The sequence below is a fragment of the Athene cunicularia genome (assembly GCF_003259725.1).
Source record: "Athene cunicularia isolate RWA chromosome 6 unlocalized genomic scaffold, athCun1 chr6_part1, whole genome shotgun sequence".
NCBI classification, from domain to species: domain Eukaryota; kingdom Metazoa; phylum Chordata; class Aves; order Strigiformes; family Strigidae; genus Athene; species Athene cunicularia.
Window position 1 is genome coordinate 26,291,670 of NW_020799105.1, and position 18,313 is coordinate 26,309,982.

Consider the following 18,313-nt stretch of genomic DNA (forward strand, 5'->3'; position numbering starts at 1 on the left):
TCAGAACAGCTGCTGAACAGTGTCTGTTGTCATCTCCAAGTACTCCTGATGTCAGCAGAAAAAATATTGAGCGTCTTCCTAAGGAAATACACAGAGTGCCCCGCACAAAGGTGGGTGCGTGCGTGGTTCTGATGGCTTGGCCGTGAGCATAGCACGGAGCGGGTAAGGGCTCGTTGCTTAGCCAGATGAGTGGAAAAGCTACTGATTCTTAGCTGTGATCTTTAATCACTTTTTTGGGAAATGTCTTAAATAAATCAGTTCTGTGTGTAATTCAGAGTTGTGTATCCTCTAATCCCGTTTAATGGTGCTCTTCCATAAAGGCACAGAGCACTTTACAGTTTCCACATCTTGCATGCCAAGGAACGGTCCCTCTCTCCCTGGATTTAAAATGTGTTTGGTTTTTTCTCTTAGTACTTTCATCTGGAAGGAAATGTCATATCAACGATTCCTGAGGATTTATTTCAAAAACTGCCACATCTTGTTTGGCTGGATCTCCGGTATAACAAGATTAAAGCTCTTCCCCCTGGAATCGGTTACCACAGGTAAGATCATTGGTCATACATATAATTTAATAACAATTGTATTTGTCTTCTATTTGCCTTACTGTAATTTCATTGTAACAGTCAGACTTTTATATGCTTTTGTCTGGCGTTGACCTCAGTGCAGGAGAGCGGTAAATAACCTTAATTTTGTTTACTAAAACTCAGATGAACTGAAAGGTCCAATTAATATTACATACTGAATTTCTAAACTTTTAACTTTAGAAATACAAGATCTGTTGGTCTTTTCACTTAAGTTTTTACAGTGTGGTAGGTGAGGTGAAAACAGGGACCCACAGATGCACACCTCATGACACTCCTAAGTAACAACTAAGGACAGTTTGGTCCGAGAACTTCACCCATTAATCTGGTTCTGATGGCTGTCTGACATGGCAGTCATTGCTGGAAGGATTAATTGCCTGTCACTGCTTCAGATGGAGTGTGTGAGGGAGAAGGTAGGTACACCATGTTGTTCTCACCCTGAGAAGTGCACTTGCTCTCACATTGCTGTGGCCACCAAAACTAACTTCCCACCATTGTCTTTAATGTTTTGGGACAACTCCTTGCGTCTCACTCCAGAGGGTAAGACCACAAATCACAGTATGTGGGAATAAACAGGGGCAAAGAAATTATTTTGTTACTGGAAGGGGAAAAAAGACCAACACAGGACAGTTTGCTTCAGTTGTGGTTCTTGTGAGAGACTGGAATGTCAGATGGCTGTGGCTTGTGTCCGTGCAAACCTCCAAGAGAAGCTCTGCGGCCTGCGAATTGCTCTGGGGGATGTGCCCAGAGAGGCGGGGGTGATTGAAGGATGCATCCCCCCCCCCTTCCTTGCGGTTGCATTGTCGGGACTCTTCAGGTAAAAGCCTCAGAGGGGGCTGAGCTGGCCCCATCCCGGAGCCCTTTGTGTCCCTGTTGTGTGGGCCAGACCCCATGCATGCATTGCTAATGCACTGATGAGGGGCAAACCTTCCTGCCCTGAAGCCGGGTGCAACAAAACCTGTTGGACCAGAGGAAAAAAAAAACTAAAGGCGAGCAGATATGCTGGTCAGCGGATCTTAAAAAGGCAGCAGAAAATTTTGCTCAGTGTGCACCCACCACCCAAGAACTGCAGGTTGGGGACCAACGGGACGCCGCTGGACCCATGGTGGTGACTGTCCCCGCAGCCCTATCCCGCACCCTTGCTTGATTTCTGTCTTTTCCTTCCGTTCTGTCCTATCGCTACCCCTCTTCACTTTTTAATAACAACCTGGTTTGGGTTTACAGCATTTGACCTCGGTTGTGTCTTAATCGTGCTCTGCAGATCACATCAAAACTTCCCCCGACATTGGATCGGGACTGTTCTTTAAAGAAACCTTTCAGTGAGGAGCGAGTGAGGAGGAAAAAGGAAGCAACCCTTGAAGGATAGATGCTGCAGAATTTTCCAAAATAAAGAGAAAAAAACAAAAACCAAACAAAAACAAACAAAAAAAAAACCCAACCAAAGAAATCTAATTTCATGGCATCTTGTGATTGAAGCAAGGTACTTAAAGGTATTTTAAGATCACTTGGTTGTGAATCATATATTTAACTTGTGATTAGCAAAATACAGTAAATGAAGGTTATACTTCTTGACATTTTTCAGCTATTTTTAGTTTAATGATGCTTCCAAGTCTTTTAAATACAGCTTTCATGAATTATTTTTAAGTTGGACAGGCCTGATAGTATTTTAATATGGTTTGTGGAATTATGTAATCATCATTGTATGAGTTCTTGAAATCCATTAAGACATTCTCTGTGTACATCTTCCTTAAAAACAAGGTGTGGGTCACTCATGCCTACATGTATTGTGTTTGGTCTTGTTTGTGTATTTCCACTGACTTCAACAGCAGCTCGGCTTTCAGCAAATGCCCATCAGAAATATTCAATGAATATCACTTCGTTTCATTCTGTCCGTATTACGTGTTGGAGTGTAAGCTGTATTTTAAGATGTTTGGGAATTCTCTGGGTATCCTTTTCTAGAAGTGTAATTTTCATGAAAAGCAGAGACTTTGTGCTAGTTGGGGGCCCAATCGATCGACCATTCAAGCTGTTCATGAATCTCCTCACTGATTTAGTAGCTGCTCTGATTTCCCCGGGGCAAACAAAAACGTGGGGCCGGGGCTGGCGGGGCCGAGCGCTGCCGGGGCGGGGGCCCGGCCCCCCCGTGCCCGGGGCTCTGAGGGGCGGAGTGGCCCAAACGGGGGGAGTTCGGGTTCTGGGGTCAGGGATCCGCTCTCGCTTTCACTTAGTTTTTTGCTTTTAATGGAATTCAGTACTCTCCTGCTTTTTTTTTTTTTTTTTTTTCTCTGATTAAATTAAAATGTCTTAAATTGCCACAAACATTAATCCGGTGTTGAGCAGCTGCCAAAATGTTTGTTTTTCTTTCCTAGAGGTAAAGAAATATTATGACAGAAACTACCAAGCTTTCTTCTTGTTTGTTTTGTTGAATTTTGAAACTGCAACACTAGTAAATAAAACCCCTTTGGCTTCTCTGTCAGGACGGTTCACTTCTGGTACGACAGCACCTCGTCTGTACCACGTCAGGTGGTCTGCTCGGTTGTGGCTGGATATTAACAGCCGTTTAAAAGAATGCGGTTAAAACGGCAGAAGGAGCCGTCAGGAAGTGGGATGGGTGAAGTGTGTGCGCAGGGGCAGGGACCCCCCCGCCTTGGCTCCGAGCGCCCCGAAACGGGCGGCCGGTGCGCACAGCCTCAGGGCACCGCGCTGGATGGCACTGCCGATGGCCCCCGCAGCACCGGCACTGGCCTTTTTCCAGACGTTTAGGATTTGTCTAAATGTTTACGGGGTTTCAGATCGATTAAAAAAAAAAAAGTGACATAAATGCCACAAATGTCATATGTGACCTATGCCAAGCTGCTTCCAAGAATAGGAACATTACAGCTTTTGGAAAAAAAAGTTGACGAAATTAAATACAAATAGGGTGTATTTTTTTTCTAATCACATTATCAAAAAATGCTGAGCAGTTTTAGCTCAAATTCAGCTTGGGGAACGCACTCAACCCAAACAGTTGAAGCTCAGCAAAATTGTAAACAGCTGGAAATGATGTGTTTATAATTGGGACTGTCAGTATCTGACTTTAACGTGATGAGCAGGCGTTGCAAAGAAAGATCAAATACTGAATATTGAAGTAGTCGCTAATAAACAGACATAAGTACAAGCTTTGGATTGTCACACCAGGAGGCTTTGGGGTGTGTTAGTTTCTAGCACTGATGTTAGGGATGGGGAAGTGTTGATTTGCCTGTGAAGTTCTTTCTGTAGTAGGAAACAAATGTAAGAAAAAACTTAAGGAGGAAAAATATTCTTGTGTTTCTATTTAATTAAATGAACTTTGCTCTTACAGTTGCTACTGTCTTTTGTTTTATTGAAAAGGCAATTGAAAACTCTGCTTTTGGAAAGGAATCCCATAAAAGAGCTACCCACAGAGCTTGGTAAGTACTCGCTACTTTTTTAAAGATATCAAAGACATTTTTTGGCTCTTAATGTTTAATTCTGTGGTTAGACTTAAATACTTTGATATTTATCTAAAGAAGGGTTTTAATTTACCACAAACATGTACTATCAGAGGGGGGAGAAATAACTTGTGTTATTTATAATGACTGCCTTCATTGATAAGGGGGGAAAAATTTATTAAAATGTCTGTAGTGTTCTGGTCGGGAATGTTCAATATCATTGAGTAAGGCTGAAGTAAAAAACATGTATTAGATGTCAGACATCTCAGACATCTGCATACTAAGACATAAATAAACATGATTAGAGATGAGAACTTCTACAGTAGTTTCTTACACTTCAGGTTGTGTTCCTGGTTTGTAACTTCCTTTTAATGACTCCTTTTGCATTATCTGTTACTACTTTGAAATAACAGATGTTTCCCAATCAGATGTTCTAAGGAAAGCTGAGCCAGTTGCCTGGACTCCTGGGCTGGTCCAGCTGGGACCCCTCGGGCTCTCGGCGTGCTCAGAGCGTGCGTGGCAGGGGTTTTTATCCCTGTTTGATGTTGTCTGAGCCATAAGGCTCCTGGTGCAGCCCTGGGACACTTACCCTCCACAGCTGCATCTGGAGTCTGGGCTTGTGTCACCAAAAATGGCTTGATGTGGAGATGGCCACACAGAATAGAACAGAACATGCCAGTTTTCAGTTAGGCCTAGCAGGAAGCGCAGATAGAAGAGAATAGAGTATGTCTGTAGGAGACTTTGAGCTGGGCCTAGCTTCCTGCTGCTTCCATAGCTGCTGTGCTATGAGGCTGCTTCTGGCGGGGCGTGCTGGCTCCTGTGCTTCACTGGACTCCCTTATATTTGGGTTCGCTCTCCAGTACTGACTACATAAAGAATCTTACCTCTCTGTCCATGGCGCGATGTCTCTGCTAGTGAAGAGGAGGTGCCCAGGCATGTCCCCGAGGCCAGCGGCGCAGCGACCCGTTCCTTCACGGCTGCTCCCTCGCCCCGCCCGGGGTGGCCGCCTGCAGAGCTGCCCTGGCACTGGGTCTGGAGTGTCCTTGTCTCCAGGCTCACGCAGGAATTGCCTGGAGAGCCCTGGCTGGTGCAGGCCGACGTGCATCTCCAGGGCTGAGCCAGCTATTTAGAGATGTGGCTGTAGTCTGAGGCCTGAGAATGTTCCCGTGCACTACTAATTTTCTGTATTTTAACAGAGCTTAGCTATTCCTAGGTAAGGCTGTGCAGGCGTGGGCCCTCCAGCTCCTGGGCAGTGCCTCGGAAGGCAGCTGGACGCAGCAGTAAATACCCTTCCACCACAGCCCTTCCAGCCCGGCACCTTTGCTCAGATTTTGGCAGAAAATGTTGTGGATGCAATACTGACTCTCTCGCTTTCCACTTCGCAGTTACTTGGGGCAGCCTGGACTGTCCCTTCTTGAGGCTCCCAGCAGCCGGGCCTTCCAGGCAGACCCGCTGTCCTTTGTGTCTCTGGGCCCCGTGTTCCCCAGGCCAGAGCCCCTCTGTGCTGGCGCTTCCCAGCCCGCGAGCTGGAGGGTGTGGGCAGGCCCCGTGCCCCCTCACCTGATGCTGTCCCCACACCTGCGCAGGGAAGAAAAGACCGGCCGAGCCCGGCAGCTCAGGTGTTTGCTGTTCACATGTGTGGCCGACTCTGCTGTACTAGTTGGCTGTTAGCTCTGTCCTGAGGCAGGGCTTATTCCTGTGGAGTCCTATCTCCTAGAAGAATTACTTGAAGGAGAGCTTGGAGCAGGGGATCAAAGCGTATAAGGGCACAGGGAAGTGACCTCAAGCTGCAGTTGGGCTTGGTGACCACTGAGCCCTGCTGTTGCCTGTCTGGCTGCTGGAGAGGAATGGCTGGTAGCCCAAGCAAGGGAAGGACAGAGGGTGTCAGCTTTTCCATTCCCCCTTCACACGAGGCTGCCTGTTCCTGCAGTAACCCTGCTCTTTCTACCCTGAGCTGAGCAGTGACTGAATCAAAGACATCCTACCTGCTGATGTAAAGATCCTCGTGTCTCCCGGAGTAGAACGGCCCTTCCTGCAGTGGGACTCGTTTCATGCAGTACTGTGTTCTGGGCAGACTCTCTTCTGCTCTGGTACTTCAATCGTTACAGGCTTCCCAGACTGGTATTGAGGTGAGGGAATTCCTGCCATCTGTGACACTTCCCCATTTCTCCCAGCTCCGGGGAGAGGTACCAATAGAAGGATGCCAGCGTTCCTGCTGCGCTGCAGGCTTGGCTCAAGCCACAGCGATTGCTGAAGGGCCCCGCAGGCTCCTCCGGGCGGTTTTTCTGGGCAGCAGCAGGGTGAGGACAGATGGCTGGAGGTGTTGGCAGAGGCAGGCTGCAGCCAGGCTTCCCCGCCTCGGGCACGTGCTCCTCAGCGAGCGGCGCTCGAGAGCCTGGCAGGGTAGGGGCAGCCTGGTGGCACGGCCACCTCAGTCACGTGTACAGCTGCCACCACGTCATGCACACAGATGCACAGTCTATCTACATCTATACACGCATGCACACAACTTGCAGAAGCCCAGCTGCTTCAGCCTTGCCTCCTTCCACAGTGCACAACGCGGCGCGGAGCAGCGCAGTGATTTGCACCTCAGCTGGAGGATGGTGGATGTAGGGCAGGGGTTGCCTGAGTCTGGGTCACTAGCGGCTCCTCGCTCCCGCATGGCAGAGCTGGGCTGCACGGCCCCCAGCCTGTGCCACCGGCTTCTCCCGCCGCGGGGCCTGAGGGGATGGCCCGGCCACCCACCCCCTAACCCGGGAGAAAACCTGGGAGTTGTGCTGTGACACTGAGGGGTTGTCAGATCCTAGTACCTTCTTACAAAACACTCGTTTTGACAAGACAGCTTTTTGTGACAAAATGATGTTTCATGAGCTAATTCCCAGCCCGCTGCTCCTCCTCCCCTCCCCTGTGGCTCTCTCCTCTGTACCCTTGCCATCACAACCACCTCTACCAAGAGACGGAGCAGGAGCTGACGCTGACAGCACCAGCACACACTTCAGTGAGGGGTATCGTCCTGCAGTGGCCGTGCCCTGATCCTTTGTACTCTCTGTAGCAAGCAGAATACCAGGTTTGTGATGTTGGGATCATAGATACCAAACAAAAACGTTGTAACATAAACCAAGGGGAGCTTGGAGGGTGATCCATGATAATAGTCTTCATTCCCTGGGTGTGTTTTCCACCTAGATCTGGAATGAATTTGCAGTGTTTCCCTTCATTCGTTGAACTTTTTTTTTAGTTGAAAGCTGCTGGTTCAATGAATGACAAACCTCTTGTGAGGTGAGCAGAAGCCTGAATGGTAACAAAACAATTTTGTTATTCATCTGTGGCTGTTCCTAGAGCATTTATACTGGCTCACCTGAGCTGCGTAGAATTATTGTGTGTTCTGAATTTAATTACCAAAGATGAAAGATTCATTGCCAGCCAACATGTTTCAAACTCCAGTGTGCTGTGTGCTAGCTGGGCAGTGTTGTGGGGAATTTGAGATACGTGCCTTCTGTTTCCAGTACTGCCAGGGGCTTGCTGGAGAAGTCAGGAGCGTTATGTGGCTTTGGATAAGTCACGGGCTTGCCCACGCCTCAGTTTCCTCTGCTGCAGAATGGGCATGAGGCTACGGTTACAAAGCCATGGAAGCCTGCTGGAGAATGGCATTGCTGCATCTACCCAAGAGTTCTTTAGAATGACTTAGAAACAACCTAAAGCATGAAGAATCGTAGTAGGTGATGCAGTTTAAAATTTTAGTAAGTTATTGTGAAGAGGCACCTGAAAGGTGGAGTGCCGGTTCACGGCCCTGCGGGCGTGGAGCCAGCGCGCACCTGTGGAACTCCCCCACTACCCTCAAACCCTCTTCAAAGCTGAGCTGTTCTCAGTAAGATGAAAAAGATTTCATTTTTCCAATACTGAAGTCATCTGTGTGATTCATTTTGATCATTTCTGGTTAAAAATAGATCAAATTTCTTCATACTAAGCTGTTTTAGATCTAATTGTATTCTCAGATTGTTCTTTACAAGGTGCATTTTCAAAGCCATTTCTTCTTGTTAATAATGTAGCTCTTCCTTTCTGTGTTTATAGTTTATGATTATTTGAACTAATTTTTTAATTTGTGAATCATGACTGTATGAAAAGACATTCAATTGTAGCTCACTGAGCAAATTTTTGGGTTTAGATTGTTAGAACACAGCCTGTGTGCCCAAGCTCCGAACCTCAGCGTCCCACACCAGCGCCCTGCTGAGAGCAGGCAGTGAGGCTCTGAGGAACACGGGAAAGGATTCCTGGCTTGACAGACACAGCTGTGTGTGAGCTCTGGAGATATTTCTTCACAAAAACCTACAGCAATAATTACGCAGCAGCATCTTTAGTTTCTGTGCAGTAAACATGGATTTTTAATTTCATGCGCTCTTGTTACTCCGTAATGTGATTAAGGGTACAGGCTGCTGGCCTGATGTGGTTTTGGTTTGCAGTCAAGTAATTCTTCCTTTGTGGGATTTTTTTGTGTTTTGCTTGTTTGTTGGTTTGGGGGTTGTTTGTCTGCCTGGGGTATTTCCCTTGATCTGTGGTACCAGGTAATTCCTCTTTTCTGACCCTTCCTCAGAAGTCTTGTCCTTCTGCAGGACGTTGGCAGGCTGATTCCGCGTTGTTCCCTCATAAACTTGACTTACAGTAAAACAACAGTATGTCTGGTTTTCAGCCAGTACGTGGTACACATGTGGTGCAGTTAAGTTTTCAACTAAATGTTTCCCCAGGGATTTCAACACATAATTTTTTCAGTCCCGTTCCTGTTCAGTTTCTCTAAATCACATCAGTTGCAATTTGAGTGCAATTTCAGAATGATTCAGACAGTTCTGGTTTTCGTTGGTTCTCAGTTTGAGTTCACCTTCAGCAGACTTCAAAGTAATAATTGTGCTTAACATTTGAGAGTTCTAGCTGTGGTCTGTGAGGGGGGAAAAATAGTTTCGCATGGTTTTGAGATTTGAGTGGAATTTCCCGTAACTCAAATAAGCAACTTGGTTGTTGTTGGGATGGCAAAACTCAAGTTTTCCTTACACTACTGATAAGTTACTAGTCAGCTCTTCCCCGTGGCTGGTCAAAAGAACGCAGACAAACAATGAAAAATCAGAATGTAGTTAAAAAGAAGTAAGTTTTAGGTACGTTTGTTGTCCATTTCACTGCAAGAAAGAATTTGGAGAACGAATGAGCGTTCCATGGCAGTAACTGGATGTGGCAGTCCGTCCTCTGTGTAGCTGTGGTAGTTTTACACGCAGCAGGTTGTACACGCGATCGCCTTGATGGGAAGAGTCTGTTTGCACTTGGGTCTCAAGTCTCTCTTCCAAGAGAAGGGGCCCAGAAGGACCCAGCAGTTGTCCCTGTCGCGGTGCTTGGAAAAACTCCTTGGCGCTGCCCCGCTGCCCGGAGAACCCTGGCACCTCCCGCCGCTGCTCCCTGCTCAGTGGCTCTCATGCTGCGTCTTATTTTTTCTGTTTAAGTGTGCTTTGTCAATATTGCTGTAGCTGACATTTCTAGAGAAGTATTGTCAAAATGGAGTTGTTAATCACATTGTGAAATTTGTTTTGTAACACTCCTTTCAGCTTTAATTACTGGTAATTTAAAATTCAATAGCTGTGCTGTTAGTAATGTATTTGTCATTTCTGCAAGTGAGGTTTTACAAAAACATTTTAAAAGTGCAAATACACTATTTTATGCGGTAATGCGGGAAGCAGATAGACACAGTCAGAATTTTAAGCAGTCGCCCTGTAGAAAGTGAGGCAGATTACACTGTACAGTCAAGCTGGGAATGGAGATTTAAAGTGCGGCTCCAGTAATACAACATGAAAAATAAATTCTGATTGAGCTGATTGAGATTTGTCTGTGTGCTTTTCAGTGCTGCAACTTCCTAAATACATTATTATAAACCATACGTCAATCTAAAGTAAATGTCAGGACAAAATATGATATTACCTTTCTTTTAGAGACTCGGTACATTTATTTTTGAATGATTGAGCACATTTCGACTGTTGTGCTTTTGTTTGAATCAGAACTGACTGCAAGTATTATTTATTTCTGCAAATCTAGCTAGTTAGGAAGGGAAAACTGCTGATTTTATTTCACTTCTCTGAAACAAAATTTGTAAGTATTTTATAATCAGCATAAATCTGATTTCTGAAGTGGATTGTGCATATTTTGCACTTTATCCCCATTTCACCAGACCGTCGGCAGAACTTGACAGATGGCTCCACCCTGTACGCATCTTCTCCTCGCACACGTAACCTGGGCTGCCACTGCTTTTGCTTCGGAGCTGAGCTGGAGGCTGGCCCGGCCGCCAGATGCATGAACTCATTAGCCCCGGGGCGGCCGAAGATTTATCTCCCTCTTGTCTGGCCTCGGGAGCTGGTGGCTCTTTGTTGCCCTGGGCAAGAACAGCTAAAGGAGGGGCCGGGAGCCAGGAGAGTACAGACCGATGATCTCAGAAGTACAAAACCAGAACAATGCACTAGAAAGAAAAGAAGAATAATTAAAATATTTAATTCCTTTCATATGAGAAAAATAATGTAGGGTAAAAATGATTTATCAACATGAATTCCGTTCATTTATGACTAAAAGCAGAACAGCAGCAGCTGGGGGACTGTACTGGTCAGCTAAGCTGTGGGAGAAAGTTTGTTTTGTCTAGGCTGATCTCGAATGGGCAGAACAATTTGCTTAAATATTTAAAAAATTTTTAAATTTGAAAAACATGAAATGATTGCAAAGCTATTAAGCAACAGAGTATAAGGGCAAGAAGAAAAAGCATGGAAATAATCACCACAAAAATGACAGAGCCTGTTTTATACAAATTCTTGTGAAACATCTCAGAAACCACAATACAAAATATCTGAAGTCAGCAAGGGGTAGAGTCTGTGCTGGCCCAGGTCGGAGATGTGTTCCCGTGCTGGGAGAAGGCAGAAGCCTTTGACACAAGAGATGGTCGTTTTGAGTTTCACCTGAGAGTGCATCGAGTGATACAGCCCAGGTGTGTGCGGTTCTGGATACATCTGGTGCAGGCTCTGGAGCTGCGTTGCAGCTGGTTTATTTTTTCACAGAAGCCTCGGGCTGAAGGTGGCCTTAGTTACGCACAGCAGATCAGCAGCTTTAATGTTCTGAGGAGTTACTTTCAAGGAGAAGGCAAACACTGCCATGGAATTCAGTCTAGTCTGCTCAGAACAGACTGAGATTTGAGATGAGAGACAGAGCTCATCAGGAATTTGGTAACAATCTCAGATATTACAGTGTTAGTTATACTATGCTTGTATAAAAGTATCTGTTATTTGTAGCTCTAAGACCAGCCAACTAAAAATCACTAGACTTGGCGAAATAAATAATTCAAGGTAGTGTACAGTATCTGCACATGTAGTAACAGTCATTGTCACAGAAATCATAAACACAACGAACAGCAGTCGCGCTGAGCCAGCTGCTGTGTGTTCCTGGGCACTCGCCCGACGATCCCCCGCGGTCCCTCCACCCCGGGCTGTTCTGTGATTCTCTCTTTGCTAAATTATATTGTTTCCACAGGAAACTTAACTTCATTGAGAGCCTTGGATCTGAGACACTGTCCCCATGAATTTCCACCCCAAGGTATCATACAAAACGGATTAAAATCCATCCTCTGCTTTCTTCAGGATTCTGGGAACGGAAAGCTACTCGGTATGGAGCCAGCCACTTCGGCTATGTTGGGGATGTATTTGTGTGCGTTTACTGTAATTTGTTTTGAAAAAGGTGTGAACCAAGGGGTGTTTCCTTGTGGGCTCTGTCACTAATGGGTGTCGTCCAGCTTCCCATCCCAAAGGGGTGTTGCTGGCTAGAATCAACGAGGAAAAAGAAATGCTCCAGTGTTATAAAAAATCAAATCGTGACTCTTAAACTCCTAAGTGGAGAAGAAGGGGCTGTATTTGTATAAGAGGAAGTTCGAATTACTCGTGATGTGGTTAGAGAAACAGAAGATGAAGTGTCAGCGGAGGAGGAGCGTGAACGAGGGCTGGGCCGATCCGTTGGGGTGGAAGAAGGCCGGTGTGCATGGCAGAGCCACGGGGACACTTCACAGGGCATGCAGGCACTCAGGCTCTTAGGGAAATGAAAGAGGACACTTAATTAGCAGATGACCGTGAAAAAAATGCACATCTAGTACCTGACTTACAGAAAAAAAGCAGCGCTGATAAAATTACAGACGGGTCAGGGTAGCTTCTGTTTGAGGACGCGGTCTGGTTCAACTGCTCAGACTGCTGCAAACGCTGAGGTCGGTGTCGGCCTCCTGGGGGTTACCCCCGCTGGTGGGCCAAGGGGCAGGATGGCCGCTGTGTGCCGGGGCACGGGGCTGGGCCGGCCCGTGGCAGCCTGCGGGGACCAGCCGCTTCTCGGTGCGCAGGGCCAGTGGGGCCCAGGCAGGGGGGCTGGGGGCCAGAGGCCAGGCTGAGCTGCCTCTGTCCCGCCGGCCTAACGCCGCCTCTGCCCCGTCCCGCCGGCCTGCCCAGTCTGTAGCACGAAGCAAAAGGAAAATGCAAACAGGAGCGGAGGGAATGGCTCCTGTCTGCCCGGGTGTCCTGAGGGAGGTGGGGACGCAGTCACTGAACTTGGAGACAGTCTGAAACGCAGACCTACTTCTTCTTAAAAACTTAGTGCACTACAAACATACTCTACGCTGGCACTGATTTTTACAAGCTGCTTCATATTGTGCATCCCCAGACCAGAAGCCTGACAGTGTTTTCTGTGTCTGCACGTTGTGTTTGAGCTCACGTTCTTAAAGACAAGCACAATTCTCTCTATCGCACTTTCTCTTTTTTCCACAGTATTGCGGTTATAAATTTACATTAGGAGGGTAAAATTAAGAAGTTGTCAGTGGAGAGGAAAAGATGCAACATAATTTGCATTATTTATGGTCTGATAGATTCCAGAAGTCATTAATAATAGAAATAGTGGGCATATTCCCACAGAAGACCTCTTCTCATACTTAATCTTTCCTGTAACGAAGGCTAATTACTGTGGATGCCATTAGTATCAGACTGAAATTAGGGTGTTAAAATGTGGTATCATTAAAAGGAGCGCAGTAAATTCAGAGGATCAATGAGCCACTTAAAATGCTAAGCAATATGGAGAAATATAAAAATATCAGCTCAAAATACCATGATAATGAAAATGAAGTTAAAATACTGATATGAAGATAATAACCGGCATTTTTTTCTTAATCTCAATTCCATATATTGTGTTATTAAAGAGAACCGTGCACATTTCCAGAACTTCATGTGATTATTGTGTTTATGTTTTAAGACCTTGCTTATATTTCTTGTTTTGAGACAAGTTATATCCCAGTAGTGTTGCTTAATTACCACTTCTTAGCTTCAGATTTCACCACTCTTCAGCGTGACTCGAGAGCAAGCAGTGCTTTTTTCCATAGAGACAAGTGTTGTCTGCATTACTGGTGATCAATGTTTATATCACTTTTTCCGTGTTAGTGGACATTTATTTTAGCCTGCATAATATGTAAAAATCTGCTCACTTAACATCTTAAGTCATCGGGATCTCAAGTGAAGTTACAGGCTAAGATGCCATCAGTATTATCCTCCTGGCTTGGCTTTTGTGCGAGCAGGAGACCTTTCCCTGCAGCCGGGTTCAGGTGACGTGCTGGAGAAGTAGCCCCGTGGGCTGGGAAGTCAGGCTCTTCTCTCGGAAGACTCAGATCAAGGCCTCTTTCAGACCGCAAACTCTGAGAGCCTCATGCAGACTGTGATACCTCCTCAAGTGAGGATGGTGCTGGATGAGAACTAGTGTCGGTCAGGAACGAGGGTAAGTGGAGGAGACAGGCTGGGAAGCAAGTCCAACACCCGCCCGCGTGGGGACTTCTGGTACCGGCCTCAAGCCACCCCGGGTCCAAATCAGCATCAAATCTTCATCTGGAAAAGCTTCCAGAGCCCTCCAGAAAGGATAAGGTAGTATATTCCAATGATATATTTAAATAGACCGTTTAAGATCCAAGATTGCTCTTTTAAATATATTTTACTTTTTTTATTAATCTAGTCCTAGTTTAATTATTAATCTAGTCATAACGATAGAGCCAGAACCCCCGAGTTGTGTGTTCCACAGAATTGCCCACGCTAGAGGAGTCAGAACGGGCCATTGCTAAACATTATGGAAAACCTCCTGAGCTGCCCTCTTCCTAGGGAGGTGATCAGTGACCCGTGGAAGCAGGTGAGCTTCATTAAGTGTTTCAGGGCTTTTTTGTGAAATACTAGCATCTTAAAATAGGAACCTACACTAGTCATTTGACTTATTCTTTGCCATTCTCTCTGCAGAATCTGTCACATTTACTGGTGCATCATGCTACATTTGTTTCCAGAGAGCACTAAAATGAAAGGGAGGAAAGCTCCGTTCCATTTGTGCTTGACGCAGTTGGGGCTAATGTTTGTGATTCTGGACACAGGCCTAATGCCAAGTGTAGGTGTTTACTTGGTATTTCCACCAACAGCAGAGTAACGTTTAGAATCGAAATCGGAAGAACGCTTGGGAGTGGGTGTAAAATGCCAAACATTTACCATTAATTTTCAGTGAGAAATAATGTAGTTCTTTGATATTCTAAATTATGCCTTTTATAGACTTTCAAATGTTTTGGTAACAAATCCATACTGTGGCTGAAATTGGACTATTTCAGTCCAGTTAAATTAAGCCTAATCTAATATTCAAGTGGAGTTTTAGTAAGCAAATTATGCAAAACTGAAGCAAAACTTCTGTGTAGAATGCATTCTGACTGGACTTACTGATAGGAATTCTCCCCTTTCCAATTGGGAAATTAATTTATCATTGAGCATTTTTAATTGTTACCTAAAGTAAAAAATTCAGGGTAGTGGCAGAAGCATGTCCTTTTTATGTTAGACTAAAGGTGTAAATCCCCTGAACAGAAACCTATTCACGTGCTGTACTCCTGACGCTCGTGTGGTGCCAGGCGCCCTGTCAGCAGCTGGAAGAGGTATTCTGGAGTTTGTTTGTAAACTTGTGGAGACTCTGAAAACAGGCTGTCTCCTTTTTACCTTTTTATCTATCTGTGTGAGGTGAACCTGCATTATTTTTCACTTTTTATTCTCAGCAGTAGCAATTCAGAATTAATCACAGCTGATCACTCTTCAAGCCACTATGTGAAGCGAGAGTTTGCTTTGGCAATTAGCAGAGTAGTGTCTGACGGTGGTGAGATGTTTGTTTTCTAAAGTGGACGCTTACAGCTGTTTTCCCAAGTTCCCTCCTGCATTTTGTTACATGCTCCCTTTCAAAATAAACACGTAATACGCTTGAAACTCTCTAGTTAGTTATTTTGGGTTTTAACTTCCTTCAGTGGTACACAGTCTTGCAAATTTTGAGGATTTGGTAAGTATTCTTCAAAATAGCAAATCAAAGGCATTTTTCTGCTGATTTTTCTCTGCATAAGAATGTGGGGTTGCATTCTGTTCTACTTAATTCACATACAGTCGATTGGAATGACAAAACAATGATAAATTATGCTCTGGAACAGTGTTGTAACTTTATTATGTTATTATGTTTAGTGTTAGTTTAGATAGTGGTATATTTAAAGAAGAATAATCCCATGGACTTTAATATTTAGAATCTGTGGGCTTGCACATGAAGTTTGGGAACCTTCTGTAACATGCAAGAGTTTTTTGCTCCCTCCCACATGGCCCATCTGTTCATGTTGGATGAGAGCAGTGTGTAAGAAGTAGTATATACATACTTCATGCAGAGAGGATAACAGAATGTACCTTGGAATAATGCTTTTTCTCTAAAATGTGAGAAGAGGAGGGAGATGAAACCCAGTGTGTTTCTCCTCTAGGATTCAGGGAACCTCCTGAGTCTGTAGTTGATACGGAACCAGACCTCTGTGTGCCTCACGATCTCTCAGCCCCGGGGTCAGAGGTATGATACATTTAGCCGCCGCGGTTGTTTGGGCAGCAGAAGGTCTGGAGGACAGACCGACCCCAAAACCATGGATGAATTCTGTGGTGGTGGGCTGTTGCTGAGCTTGGCACTCCTGTGGGTGCCCTGATAACTTACTGGTGACTGGTTTGTGCGCTTCAGTGTAAGTCATGCTTTGGAGTGCAGCGTAGATACACCCTAGAATCAGTCACCATCATGTAACCGTGAAAGTTCAGTTGTGTGTGAAGGTTAATACCTATAAAGGTGTAATTTGGCATAATACTAAATTTGATCAATCTGAGGCGCCGGTCGGGATGAAGTGCCAGGTGTGCTAAAGCTTTCACCAGTGCTGTGCTTCTCCCCGTTACGTGACATGACATTACATATTTAAATTGGTTATGTTAAAAGATCTTTCCTGTTTTGACTCACAGATTGCATTTGGGCACTTGTAGTATGTTAATGATTATTGTATCTGTTTGCGTTGCCTTTTTCCTTCCTCTGATACATGGAACATATTTTTAACTCCTATTCATCATGCAGAGAACTCCAATTCAGTCATACACGGTTCATGTAATACTTATTTATACCCACATCCACACTGGCAGGCTATAAATGCTGCAGAAACATGAAGTGAGAGAAAAAGTGAGGGCTTTATACAGCCTTAGCTCAGTCCCTACATGTGCATGCGTTATGTGAGGCTTGATTTCCGCTGTCTTTTCCCTCACAGTGGAGATGCCAGCGCAGAGCTGGGATTTCCCGCTTCCGTGTCCTGCTCTGTGTTGGGGGTTCCCTGGTTCCTAGGGCAGCTGTACCCTGCTCACCCCGCCCGGGCTGGGCTCTGGGCCGGGGGAGGCGAGGAGGGGCCGCCAGCCAGCAGCGCTGCCAGCCCCGGGGGCTCCACGCCTGCGGGGTGTCGAGGACACATGGCTCTTAAACCCCCTGTAAGGCAGGGGTGTGAAGCACTTAGCAAAACTGATTGTAATTGGATCAGCGCCTGCATGGGGGAACTGATGAAAAGCTGGGTGATGAGTTTCCCAAATTATGAGACTCATAAATTATCAATCAAAAGGAAGCCGCTGTTCTGCTCACCTTCACCGATAGACTGTTGGCTTCTTCCAGAACACAGATTGCTTCAAACTTGTGAAAAATCTCTGAGAATAAAGTACGTGTTAAAAAAAATGAATCCCACTTCTGTTGGACTGATTGACTGACATTATCTAAATACTGTGTTTTGCTTAAGAAACAATTAAATTGATACATGGGATGGCAGTAAATCTCCCTCTAAGTCCAACAGAAATGCCACCTGTTGAAAAGCTGAATTTAAGCGAACTGTTGCAGTCCAGCTTGGATTTGTCAGATGAGTGGCCTAATGGAGAGGAAAAGCTGAGGTTTCAGAAGCTGAAAGAAGAAATTATAAAAAATGAAAAAGAAGAATTCCTTGCTGACGAACTTGTAGGTGCAACCCTTGGTTTTACTGAAGAAGGGAAAACCCATGGGAAGAAAGAAGAGCTCTGCTCAGAGCCAGCGAGTCTTTACAGGTGAGTAAAGCTTCCCTCGTATGATGAGGATCTTGCAAGTGCTGGAAAACTTTCTACCAGAAAATAGAAAAGCAGTTTAATATGCACCGCTATAGTCAAATCTGCATTTGCTGAATAAATGGTATTTTTGACCCCAGTATGTAGACTACAGAACAACTTTTATATTTTCTATTTTTTTTTTCTCCAGAAGTAAAACCCACTATGAACCTTTTATATTTTCCCATTTACTCCCTTTTTTCATTCCTATTTTGATAATTGTACCCTTGAATGTCCAGATTCATTCTACTGAAAAACAAAATAAGTTTATAATACAGAATAGCAAAGGACTGTAGAATCCTGCAGGTAAGTTAATTTTTCATTTCTAGTATATGCAATATGATAAATAACAATGTATAAATATAATACATGAAATTCCTTTACATTTGCATACAAAACATTTAATAAATGCTTTATTTGTCATATTTCACGATATGCAAATAATGCAGACCCTGTTTGGGAGAATGTGTTGGTGAATCCTTTCTGAAAAGAGGAAGTACCTTTTTTTTAAAGGAGGGAATAAACACACTGGAAATATTCTTAATTTTTTTGTTGTTGTTGATACTTACCATAGTATCAATGATATTTTTGCCCCCCCAATATTCATGAACAGTTTTATTTTTACCTAAATATTATTTCTCAACGCTGGTTTTTAATAAACTAGAGCTGACTGATTTTTTTTTTTTTTTAATATTGACCATTTGATTAGGTTACACGTTTCAAACAAAACATAGGAAAGGGATTTTTATATTTACTGTGGATTTTGTTTCTTGCCTTCTCTCCTTCACTCCTC

The 18,313-nt window shown here is 44.8% G+C and overlaps 1 long non-coding RNA gene across 1 annotated transcript; it reads left to right on the forward strand.

Annotated features, from left to right (window-relative positions):
- Nucleotides 1-431: 431 nt before the first annotated feature.
- LOC113481386 lies at nt 432-11,687 on the forward strand. The gene is made up of 3 exons (XR_003398677.1): nt 432-542; nt 3,951-4,009; nt 11,570-11,687. It is a non-coding gene; the product is annotated as an uncharacterized LOC113481386 (long non-coding RNA).
- Nucleotides 11,688-18,313: the final 6,626 nt, after the last annotated feature.